The following is a 13,869-nucleotide window of genomic DNA, read 5'->3' on the forward strand; positions in this document are numbered from 1 at the left end:
CCACTCCCTCCAGTTCCGTCTCTCTCTTGCTCTCCCTCAATTGCTGTCAGTGTGAGACAGATACCCCAACCTCAAAGTGACAGGCTCTCAAACGACTGGGCGAGGAAACCAAGCATTAATTAAGTCATTGCCGGACTGTAATTTCCTTGAGAAGTGAAAAAATGCATGAGAAAAGGTTACTGAGACCTTTTCTGTGTCAAAATTACCATTCGTCATGAATATTAATGCACCTAATGAAGACAACCTTTGCTTCATCAAGAATGTTCTGGAGCAGGGTGCCACGCTGATAGACTCTCTCTGGCTGTTTTTCTCCTTCAGTCAGCAGGGGAAACTGGCACACACACACATGCACGCACACTCACAAACTGAGCTTTTACCAGTCTGAGTCACCCACATGTATCTGTTTCTTTATGTGGAGCAGCACATTCTGTCAAATGAAAGGCTGTGTGTGTGTGACCAATGAGATTTGGGGATCATGACATTTTTGTGTGTTTTATGTGTAAATAACTGTACAAAAGCACTTGGAAGCAGGGCATCTTTGCCATTATTAATTGAAAATGCAAACTGACCAATCACGTGCATGCGACTGGTGAGCAGATCTACGTACTGTATATGTTAGCTGAAAACATAAGGTTTAGTTCAAAGTGCACCTTGATGGCTGTGAATCCAGGTGATGGATTTATTTTGAAGTATCCTGACGCCAAGTGAATTACTGTGGTGTTTGAATACACACACAATACGACTAAGTTCTACTAAATCACCAAGAGTTTTGTTGTAACTGTTTCAACTTTTGTAATTACTAAAATGAATAATTTTGTGAAGAGTTTTTCCGAATGTTTTAAATATATAAACTTCATTACATGTTTAAACGTACTTTTAAATTGGCACTAGTTTACTTTAGTGTTACTTAAGGTGTCACTTTAATTATCAGGGGCAGGGTTTTGTCGATACAAACGGCGATGTTGGATTAGCATGTTTAATCAAACTTAACACTTTAGTATTCAAATAATAATACCATAATTTATGAAATAATATCCCCTACTTCTTTTTTTTTAATCATTACAATGTCTTCAGTCTTAACAGACTGCAGGGCTATATTATGTAGTTCTTGAGTGATAAAATGAATAAACGTGGTAGACCTACTTTAAGATAAGTGGTGCTAACTATAGATTACTTCAAATATAAATACAATGAATGTCAATTGTATAAAGATATATAATATTAATATTGTATTATTTCTTTACTTTTATCATAGACAATGTTTTGAAACATTAATATAGAGATTCATCAATATGAACAACATGAGATGCTTAGCTAGGAGCTAAGCTAAACCTTAGCACTCCTATCTCTGATAAGAACAGATATCAGGGAACATATTAAACATTAGCTTCTCATTCTTATTTTCACTTTTAAAAATTCGAAAGAATTTAACGAAATTATCTTTTTCGTACGTTCGCGGTCGCTTGCCCGCGCTGTAGTCACCACCATTCTGTCGCCATCTTTGCCCTCTTTACTTTTCAACGTCCCCCGCTCCCCTTGACACATACCTCTCATTAATTCAGACCTGTCACATTGACACACATACACACTTCACTTACATACACGCGCACACACACACACACACATACACACTCCTGTGGTATCTCAGCAGATGGTGTCAGCGCACCGTTGAGTGACAGCAGCTCTGTCTGTCTGCTACAGGAAGATCTTCTGCTGCCAACAGTTTTGTAAAGTAACCCTCGACTGTCACTGCGAGAGAGGGAAGGGTCATCTATTCATATGTCTGCCTCTTCAAACCGTAAATAGCTTTCAGTGATGTCTTCCCTCATCCATTATTAACTGCTTTTGAATTAATGGCAGTCTTTTATTTTGTGCACATAACTCTGGTGTGGTTGTTAGGCAATGACTTATCCATCTTGTAGCAGACCCATCCTGCCCCTGTGATTCGAAGAAGCTGAAATGATGTTAAAAATTCACGATTCGTTTATACGTTTTCACGGCATTTCCTTCACAGTATAAAGGCCCGGGGTGGTTTTAAAGGACTGCTGGCAACAGCTTATTGATTTCATGATAAACAAAACCAAGATATTGTCGCTTTTCTTGATTAAACTTGGAAATGCCAACAGAATTTCTTTTCTAACAGATGGGGTGTTACTGGGTATAATGAAAAAGAAGCTGCAGAGATACTGACCTGAAGATGTTGATTTGTTTACTGAACATCAGATAAAGTTTATCAGCGGTACAGTGGCATATGGACTTGACACAGTGAGAATTCCGTCAACCCTTTATCTGTCATTGCTATTTATCCTTGTTAAATTGTGCCATCTTGAGACTAATTACATCAAATACCAGCTCGCCATCCTGGCAGGATGTTATAGGGCTGAGCTTCTAGCAGTATGTGGAGCTGTACACCTCAGTCAATCTCCCATTGGTACGATTATGACTATTGGTTAAGTCGATGATAAAATATCACTGTAACCCAGTCAAAGGTGGAAGAAAAAACACACTTTACTTATCGACCCAAAAATCTGATACATTTTATTTTTCTGTCAATGTCCTAGCCTGTACTACAACAAACAGGCACAAACCTGGAACAATTATGTGTAAGAATCTGTAAAGATAACTATTTTTTTAATAATACGGGCTGATTGCAGGCATACAGCTCCCTATTACATATATATATAAATATGTACCACATACCATTATTGTCCATTTTCTTCTAAACTGGATCATAATTCACAGGATTTTAGTATCACCTTGGTACATTACTAAAATATGTTGAGAACCATTAGTGTAGAGTTTTTTTTGTTAAGAAAATAAATTCAGTACAAACCAAATTTTCTGTCATATTGTCAATACGGGGGTATAACTGATGAAAGAGTAAAAAGCCCACTCCGATACAACACAGAACGGCCAGAAGTGAAAGGTACGCTGCCCATTATTTTCACATGCTTTTAGCTGCATTTCTCCCTCAAAGGAACTCCGTTTATTTTGTGACCTATGTGTTAGTGATGTAAATTTGGACCAGGTCCAAAATTTACTATTTGGACTGAAGGATCCCTGGCAGCCCCTAGGTGAGGAGAATAAAACTGTTTAGTTAGAAGTTCTGCCAACAGAGCCTGTAGCTCGAGGGCTCAGAGGTTCAAGGAAGACAAGAACATACAGTCAACTGTCTACCAGACGTCAGAAACGCAGGTTCCTCTTTTTCATCATTTGATCTATTCCACATCAGTCTAAAAGAAAAGAAAATAATTGGTCTTTTAGAGGCATAAAAAGAAAGTTTGCCTTTGTTGTGAATCTGCATAAGAGTCACCACCATACATTATCATGAATAATACATCCATATCTCTTCCATAGCCACGGGTGGTAGGGATTAGATAAAGCGGCATAAATAAGCTTCAAAGCACGCTGTATGCCGTTTTGTTACACCTCGCCATAGAGGCCTTTCCTTTAATCACAAACTTAGCCTTAGCTGGTGGGGCCCTTTTGTTGCGATTGTGCTGATGTCGCTATTAGCGCAGGGCGGCCCCGTCTGTACACACGTATTCATTTACCTAATTAACACGGAGCTCACACTGGGAGTCAAATGAAAGCTACCGTAGGGGAGTCACGGAGAACAAAGCCTGGCGAGGAAGCCCAGCTTCCTACTGTCGCCCGCCACCAGAGTCACCAGGGAGAAACAGGGATGACACCCAGTATGGGCTTTGTTTATGTGGTTTATCTAAATGATAAATAGACAGTATTCAATGACATTTAAAATAAACAGTCTGACATCATCTTATTATGATGGAGGCTGAACAGACTGCTGTGAACGGAGGGGAAATTCCAAAACGGCGCAAGAGACAAGATGATGAGGCGTCACTGAATAGTCTAAAGAACGAGAAGATCAAAGTAACCATAACACTGCAGTTATTATAGCATAATAAAGTAAGGATTTTAGTAACTGAAGATTATTTGCAACTCACCCTCAGTATATACAGCATGATCAAATCTTATTGAAAATGCCTGAGATCCTTGGAACTGTAATAATGGCCTGTAGTAGTTCAAAAGTGTAGTAAAACTCGATGATACCAGGTGTCGTCTCTGTGACGGATATAAAATTCGGCTGTTTTGCATAATTACATGACTCATGAACGATGTGTGTACATTTGTTTGAAACATGGTCACACACACAGTCATGGGTTTCAAAGACAAAGCAGAATGATTTAAATTGTCAAACATTTCTCTCACATTCTTAATCCTTATTCTTATCCTCTGTAAATTCTACTCTTAAAACATGGCTCCAGCTACTGCCGGTATTTTTGACATCATTTCTTTTCTTCTTTGTTTGTTTTTTTTAAAGCTGTTCTCACCAGTTCTCCTGGTTTTGTTGAGAGTTTTCAGATTTATTTTGAGGCTCCATTCCTGATTCTCTCTGTCATGTTTCACTTCCTGTGGTCTGTGATTGGCTGCTCTGCCCTGATGAGTTTCACCTGTGAGTGATTAGTTTCACCTGTGTCCACTTCTCCCCAGTGTATTTAGTCTCTGTGCGTCCCTGACTCTGTGTCACTTTGTCTGCAGTGTGTGTGTGTGTTGGGTGTTGTTGCCTGTGTATGTGTTGGTTTGAGTGTTTCTGCTGTGGCATTTTCAGTGTTTTTGTTTCCTATTATTTGGTTGAATGAATGTGTGTTTTGCTCTTCTGTCAGTTATCAATGTGCTTAGACATGATCGACTGACTCAGGAAATAGTGAATGTATATGTGAAGGAATAGTGAATGTTGGTGTCACAGCACAGGAGCCATCTGTTCTGTTTGCTTTATAGACTGTGTTTTACTTGAACTTTTTTTTTTCCACGTCCATCTACATTTCTCTTGGGTTCAGGTCCAGTTGGAACTTTCTCAGACTTGATTTAGGTCTGGGTAAAAATATTTGACCTTAAACACACTCCAACTGAGAGAAGTAGTGTTGACTCCATCGATGACATCATTGATCAAATGAGTGATAATGTATCAACGAGTTTATTTGATTAAACAGCAGCTCATCCCTTCATTTTCTGGACTGTGTGACTTTTTTTTTTTTAAAGCTTGACAGTTTGTTTCTCCATTTGTAAACCTCTGTTGTCCCTCTGAGGTGCTGGACACACTGTTGTTGTTGTAATTTGAGGTGTTTCATATATTCTTCTTCTTCTGACGTATTATCTTTAATTAACTCACTGAGACAGATGGTCTCCTGATCTTTTCTTATCTCTGTCCTGTATGCTGACAGGTTATTATTATTTTATGTTGTTGTTTTTTTTTTTACCAAATCAGAAACTAAATTACAATGACATGAACTTACTCATGTGCATTATGGGAATAATACCACCTGAATTATTGTTTAAAAAGAAAGGAATCAGTGTGGAAAAATACCCAACTATAACGTTTATTTATTGAGAAGAATTATTATTTACATTATTTTAATAACCCTCCAAGTATACATTTCTTTAAAAATGTTTTTTAATGTTTTGTGTCCTTCAGTAGACTGGTGCCCCTGTGTGTTCCTGAAAGATTCAGCAGTAAGTCATCCATACCTCAGACAGAGACAGATGCAGACTGACTATGTGGGCAGTAAAGTAAAAAATCACTGGTGACTCACAACAAGAACAGCAAGAAAGTTCTTGGTTTGAATCCCGGTTTGACTGAGGTCTTTCCGTGTGGAGTTTGAATTCCCTCTCTGTGTTTGCGTGGGCTTCCTCCAGGTACTCCAGCTTTCTCCAACAGTCCAAAGACATGCAGATTGGGGTTAGTTCAATGCAGTCTCTACACTGACTGTAGGTGTGACTGTGGGAGTGAAGGGCTGTTTATCTGTGTGTTGTCTCTGTCCATTGTGAAGCCTGTCTCTCACTGTATATCAGCTGGAGTTATTTTCAGGATCCGTTTAGATTTTCTCAAACGTTAGGTGGGATGGATGTATTTATGGAGTGATGGACGGATGGATAAATAAATTACCTTTTTTTTGCCACAATATAAAATGCTTTCAAGATAGGTTGGAAGTGACAGGATATGGGACATGGAATGGTTCAGTTGAAGTTCAGTTCTGGAAGGGCTAGAAAAGTATAATCCATCAAAATACTTTCTGCACTTTGCGTAAATGTGCACATTCTAATTTGATATAATAATTAAAATAAAATGGTTGAGCAGGTCTACACAATCCACGCAACTTACATTATTATAGATGTCTTTGTGTTGGCTTTGCTAAAAAAAACACAGAACAATTACGATACGTGACCTCATCACAGTCAACAGGTGTTTTAACTGTCAACACTCTTATGGTCCGATTCACAGATAATTGACCCTGCTGTTACAGTAACATTAATGTAAAGTGTTGTATTTGCAGGTCGATCCTAAAGCAGTAGAATCTGTTGTCCTGAGTCATTTGGCAGCAACACTTCTTCCTTCTTTTGAAATCATCTGCACATTAGCCACAGGCAAATTGGATGTGAACTATGAAAACAGATTACGGCAGAAATACTGAGTGACAACAAATCTGCAATTGCAGTAATAAATTCCAATCTATCAAGAAGAACGAGTGATGAAAGATGAAGCCCGGTCCGAGAGCTGCGGTGCAGTGAGAGGGGAGTGCAGGGAAATGAGTGATGTGTATAAACTACTGTTAGCAGAGAAATTTGACATCGACTCACCGGTGGCTGACGTCGGAATCCACCTGGGAGTTCAGTGCCCTGCTGGTAACAGTGTGAACAGTCGTAGCTGTTGAAGTGAAAATATAAATTAGACCTCAATTGGAAAAAAAAAAAAAACAACTCAAAGTCAAGATTATATTGAAAAATAATGAATGGGTGTTTTAGTCTGGCCAACACTCAGTCAATGTCAGGCTAACTCACCCTGATAAAGCTGAAAGTTAAAATACTCTTCTGAGTTTGTCCCCCACTGTTTTAGCCTCATGTGTTACAGTTTTATATAAGGGTGCACTTACACTAAGGCCAGTTGTTCTGTTTGTGCTGAAGTACAAATGCCCACCCTTCCCTGTCCCACTTTAGCTTGAGCTCACATTACCCCGAAACCTAAGCGAGCTGGAGCCCCATGAATCGACGTGATCAAGTTTCTCAAAATAGTCAGCTCTCGTCGATGTCTTCATGTATTGACTGTGCAAGGTGGCAATTTACAGTTAGCCGTGTTGCACACATACAAAGATTTTTGCGGAATTACCAGGAATCGTACTTTACCGCGTTTGTACACATGTGCGGCTGTTGTGTTCCGCGCTTTGTCCCACCTCTTACAAGCTCACCATAGTAGGGAAGTGCTCTGTGCCCAGGCACGAAACAGTTGCACTCACACTAGCCATAAGACTTGGACTTTAGGGGACAAACATGCTCTAGTGTGAATGCACCCTAAGACAATATTTCCAATGGTTTCGATTGAGCACCCTCGCCTTTCTAGATTCAGTGAAATGCACATGGTTTGCAGTGGTGTAGCTAACTTTAATTTAACTTGAAATGCAGACATACTCAGTTGAAAGAAAGAGGCTGACGCTAATGAAGGTTGAAGCAAAAGTAAGAAGAGAAAAGTCGTGATGGACAGACACACAAAAGACAGACAAAGGCACAAAAGGAAGCAGCGAAGGGCATTTCATGTGATGTTGATTGCAGTGAGCATAAATTTGCCTCTCACCACTGACCTGACCTCCACTGACTCGGTTGATCCACGTTGCCTTGGAGACTGGCAAAACAAATGTGACACTCCTGTGATTTTTTTTCCTGCTCCTGTATCTGAGTGATGAAAATGAATGTGGCCCCAGGATCAACACGCACTTATATTGGTAACAAATCAATATGTTTCCCTTCTGTCTTGCATCGGTCCAGCAGGCTGTAACATATCAATCCATATGTGCACACACTGTAGACTAATCCTTGGTGTGTGTGTGTGTGTGTGAGAGTGTGTTTGTGGGAGAAACAGAGAAAAAGTTGTGTTGAACAAAAGCTGCCCAGTGTGTTTGAACTGCTCCATTAAAACAATCTTTGTTTTTGATACAGAGGGGGAGAAAAAGAGCGAGCTGACTGACCACGGACTAGATGTCAGCCTATGATGGAGGGGTTTTTGTTGTTTTGTTGTGCTTTTTCTTTAAATTCTGATTCTCATTACTGCGCTGAGCCTCAAGCAGTGAGGAGAGGAAAAAATGCAACCAGAGCAACTGTGTCTGAGCCCAGGGGCCCCCAGGAGCCACAGGGGGTCCCTACTTTGATGGAGGCCTGAGCATCATTAGAACAGATAGGAAGATGGGGTCAGAAAGAACACTGCTGAAACTGCAAAGATTCAGCAAACTCCTAGCAGCTCTCTGACTGACAAACACCCAAATGCGTTTGCGTCCAGCTTTTTCTGATGTTGAATTATTGTGGGGAAAAAAAATCCCAAAGTCCTCGAAGGTGGGAAAATAAAGAGCACGTAGAGCTGCGGAGGATAGAAGACACGTGATGGAGGACGGTAGACAATGAAAGGGGTTTAAAACAAAGAGCAAGCTTTTGGAATATATAGGTATGTGATAGGTTAACAGAGAGCTGGAATTAATTATGTAACCCACCGCCGTTCACTCCAAAAGTTCACTGTTCACAAAAGAATTAATGTGAGCTAGCGCTTCCTTTATGGCATAATAAAAATTATACTGTTGTACTTAAATTTTTTAATAAAGTGACTGAGAACATTTAGAGAGACTGGCATATGTTAATAAGTCAGTGAGGAGCTGGCTGTCCAAACAGCGTAGTAGAGGAAGAATCCCACTCTAAACCATCCCCGGTCTTCAAAGGTCAACCATATTTTTATAATAGCAGCCTTATGGCGGACTCTAAATTTGTCCTCAGAATACGGAGAGCGGCTGATAGGAAGGTGTGGGGTCTGGAGTTTGGTACCAACGTGAGACATCATTATGACACACTTTTTATACATGGGCAGAGAAGAAAGATGGCACCTGTGACTCACTTTATGTCCCACTGACTGGCTCTAAGTAAATCTCTGTTACATGAGGAGGTCGGAAACGAGCAGCATGTGCTAACGACAGTAATGCCCCACATTGAAAATACTGTGGCCACAGGATGAATAATAATGAAGTAAATCTTCGGTAAACGCTTAACTTTACCTAGAAATACAAACGGTTGAGTATTTCCATGTCACATTATCTGTATCCGTCTTGGTTTTGACCAAATCAGTACAACCGTCTTCATATTTTCCTTGACTTATGTTAATGTTTTCACATTATAGTGTGTTGTTACATCAATGTGTTGAAGTAAATATCATTGATTCCAGTTCCCCCTGAATACTCTGTTAGAGTGTGATGTAGGTCGGGTTTGGATGTTTCACTAGAAGGACTCTGTGAAGGCTTATCTGTGTTTGTGTGTACACGTGTGTGTATGTGTGTGTGTTCTCTGGCTGTGATGAGACCATGTCTCTGACTCACTGGCTGTGATGAGACCATGTCTCTGACACGATGCTGCTCTGTTAAGGTCAAGCCCTACAGAATGTCAGGGATGATGACACGCACTGAAAGGTTTCATCTAATCCCTCCATTTCCCCACTTACCCCTCTCTGTCCCTCCAATCTGTCTCCCCACCTCCGTCTCTGGTTCGCTCACTCACAAGACAAGACAGACATTACCAACCTTCACCTACAGTCTGCATGAAGACTCTTTGTGTGTCTGTGTATGTGTGTGTGGGTAGCACAAAACCAAGCCACCCCAGTAGTGAGGCCAAATCAGAACTGCCTGAGGCCACTGTCTGTGTCTGCTGGCTTGGCCTTTGTAAGCCACTGTCAAACCTCTTTGCTGTGGTCTCCAGTCACTGTACATGAACTGAAACCAAGGAGCTTTTAGTAACACATAACATAAAATACAATTTCCTCACAGTACTTACATGTATGACTGTGTTTGTGAATATAATATAATATTTGATGCATTTATGTACACAAACGTCTATACATGTCATATTTCGAAGTGGCTCTGACTAATGCCAAATAATGGTCAGCTATTATAGGGGGAAGTTATTGCCATTTACTGCGTTGCCCCTCGTTGCTACACTGATAACGTTAGACTTTTAGGCTCAGGCTTCTTTAAGTGGAAGAATGAACTCTGGAATCTTAAAATGAGTTTAGTGTTACAAAAAAACAAAAACAAAAAAAACAATCAATAGACACAACTTTACTACTTTAAGTCCTTAAAAAAGTATTAATTTAGACCAGCGCACCTTGACAGTTAGTGAATGAAAACCAAAGTCTTTTATTTCCAAAATAGAGTCAAATTAATTCAATTGAACTGCCAGGAAAAATAATGTTATTTACACCATATGAGGTTACCTGGATGTCATTTCCTAGGGTTTTGAATAATTGACAAACAGCATGTACGTACTTAACTAAGCCTTGTATTATGCGCACAGTTGAACATGTCATCAGTTAATCTTAATGCTTTTCTACTCCTACATTTCTCCCTGTTTCCCTCTCCTTCCCTCGCTCGGCTGCACCATAGTTAACACTTATTAAATTAACACTCATCCAGTGATCAAACAACAGGCCTTTTCCAGAGAGCTGACTGAACGACGACAGAGGTCTCCTCAGCATCTGCTGCGATGCCTGGTTTGCCACAGACAAGCACAGAAGTCTGGCTAATTGTGGAGTCGCAATTGTTCTGTGAAAGCTGCTCAATTAGGTTTAGTTTTTACACCTGTGAGGAGAGAAATGCTGTTGTAATCAAGATGCCTGGTTTCGCTGCACCTTCCCAAACTGTCATTTATCCTCTCACCTCTGTGGATTGGGTCTGAACAGTGGAGGAATGGCAGAGATGGAGGGAGCTGAGGGAGAGGGGGTAGGAATGAAGGATTATATAAAGAATAAGCAGTACTTGACGGTAACTGGTTGAGATTAGCGCCTTAGGGGTACAGCAGTGGCTGTGATTTTGATACTGCGCCCCCAGCTAAACGCTGAAGGCCGCCTTGCCTAGAGGAATCTGCCTTCACCCACAGGCAGTAAAATATTGTTTTCTTACCAGCAACTCCTCCTCCTCCTCCTCCTCTTCTTCCTCCACCCCACAGACACCTGTCATCTGTGATGTCAAAACTCTACACCGGGAGGAAAGGCAATGCAAAGAATAAACAACAGAAATCTGCCTTTTTTAAAAAGGCACACTCTGCATACAGATCTGAGAGCGAGCCGGATGCTCCGCCTGCAGCAGCATGAGCCGTGTGTGTTATACGTTAACACAAACAGGTCCTGTCTGCTGCTTACACGTAGAATGTAGTGTAATGAACAGATATGTACAGTGTGGTTGGATGGTTGAAGCAATATATTGATTTCTTTCTAAAATGAAAAGTATTTTTGATGACTACAGACAGACGTCTTTGATTTAAAAAAGGGAATAAATGAAAAATATACATATTTTAAATTATTTGGTTTGCATTATATCTTAGACGTAATTAACGCTCTCTTACCCAGAGCTCTTATTTTGTAGACGTGGCCAAAGTCTCTACAATTATCAATGTGTCTTTGTCACAAAGACAAATAGAACTTTTAAATAGAATTTCAGTTGGAGAGAATTTTTGAATGACCTTTGCTGGGCTGAGCGGTGAGACGCCGGGTCTCCTGGTGTGAGGTGGCCCTTGTCGTCGTGTGTAGTAAAGCAGAAGTATGAATTGACGTGACACTGGCAGACCTGCCAGGCGGTGTTGTCGCAGCCAATGGGGGGCAGAGGACACAGTGGAGAGAAATGGCTGCGACATGCCATCAACCTCACAGCAACCGAAACACGCTGCCACATTTTCATCTGCCCTGGTTTTTTTTTTCCTTTTATTTTAATTCCTTCTGTTTGTTTGTTTGTTTGTTTGTCGACCTTGCTGTGTCAGCTGACCTTCCTCCATCCAGGACCCTGAAGAGAGAGACGAAGGAGAGGGAGGGAAGCAGGGAAAAAAAGAAAACAAAAACCCAGCAACTGACATTTCTGTACAGAGGAAGAACAAACAGCACATACAAAATGTGAGTGTCTCTTGAACGTCGCGGCTGTCCGACCGCTCGACCGCCTTTGCCAAGTAAGTGTCATGGTATCATGACAACTTCAGTGTCTGCAGGGCTTTGGGTGACCCTCGGCCGGTAGAGAGAGGGGTGGAGGGGTGGAGGAGATGCACTGAGTCCCCCACCCACCCTGGAATTTGACAGATGTCATATACCTCCTCCATGGGCACCTTCTGTTTCCTGTTCACCTTTCTCCATCCTGCAGCGTTTGGGCTCCTGTCTGCATGTCATCAAAGCACACACACACACACGCACAGACATACATAAAAAAGAAGAGAGACATAGACAGAGAGGGAGAGACACATATTTGAGCCCATATGGGTTTTTAAACACCAACATTGACAGAGCCAATTATTTTTAGTGAGATTTATACTTTCCCAATACATCAATTTCATTTTCAGTTTGACTCTATTTATGCATTCTATTTAAATTCTCAATTCCTAACGCCGATTGTTCATCTCGGTGCGTTCGTGCGGCCATTCTCGCAGGATGTTTTCTGTTAGTAACCAAAGGCTTTTTCATGGGGAACAGTTGGTATTTTAGTCTTAGCACACCCCACTCAAAACCTGTTTGCACAGATTTTCTCCATCATCCCTCAGACCACAGTCTGACAGAAACACTTGAACAAAAAAAATGAGATTCTGCTTCGTTACATACTGTTACATCAAAAGTGTCACCAGCCCACTCCATGAATAACAAGTCTAACAAACCAAAAAGCTTGCGATATTAGATTTCCATAAACCTTCTGCCTGCTGCCTCCTCGTAGGGATTGTGTATCAGCCGCTCAAAACGCTCCCCTAGATGGAAATGTGCAGACTAAATCTGATCATGGCGCTAGATAATGTTCACTTCTCACTCCCGCAACACAGAGTTGGGTAGGAAACAGAGGGGATCCTGTGACTAACCCATCAATCATGCTGACGTTGTGCTCGGGTGATGGATATTCTAATTTCCCTTTTATATACAGGTGCACAGGATGGATGGATGACGATTAATGGACGGGCAAGGTTGTTTCCGCAAAACAAAGAAAGACAGAGCGCTGCCTGCGGCACTCCTTACAGGGGGCAGAGAGCTGGAGTTTCTGTGTTTTTTAAGATGATACTTCACATTTGGGACTCGCTTCGCTGTAAAAACACGTGACGACAATATATATGTCCTGAGGTGTGACGAAGGTGTTGCTAACGCAACAATTGTCTTCTGCCTCTACAGGGACCTACAGGTTCTGCAGCTCCTGTGACAGCCGTCACCTCACCTCATTTACACACAACCTGTTTCACACTTTCTGTCATTGATATCACCTACATAATTACTGCTTAACTTTCACCACCGCCCTCAGACTGCACACACTGGTTTATTTTTTTTGAAAAGAAAAAGAAAAGAAAAACGTCATTGCTGTCATCATCGGATCAGCTCTCATGACAAACACTTAATCCGACCAACTTTTTAAAGTAGGTTCCTGTGTCTTTTGATAGAATCAAATTCAGGCTTGTATTTAATATTTCACGGAGTTCTTCTCCGTTCATGTGAACCGTTCCATAAAAAACACCTTTCTCTTGTTAGAACTTCCACTCTCAGTTTTCTAAAGATCCGTCAGACTTTTTTGGGCCAGGCCACAAATGAAAACAGACTGAACAGGATACAATCCACATGTTAGGAGAAGCCAAAACATTCTAAGAAAAAAAGCAAACTTTATTTATGGAAATCTAACCATCTCCCTGCATATCCTAGATTTGAAGACTTTAACACTTCTGGAAGTTATGTTTCCATCAGAGAATTCTTACTTTGCAGAATTCCTGGGGATGTTCCATTTCCCATAATTCCACTTTCCATGCACTTAGTGTTGTTTTTTTTCT

This window comes from Cynoglossus semilaevis, chromosome 13, assembly GCF_000523025.1.
Source record: "Cynoglossus semilaevis isolate Cse_v1.0 chromosome 13, Cse_v1.0, whole genome shotgun sequence".
NCBI classification, from domain to species: Eukaryota; Metazoa; Chordata; class Actinopteri; order Pleuronectiformes; family Cynoglossidae; genus Cynoglossus; species Cynoglossus semilaevis.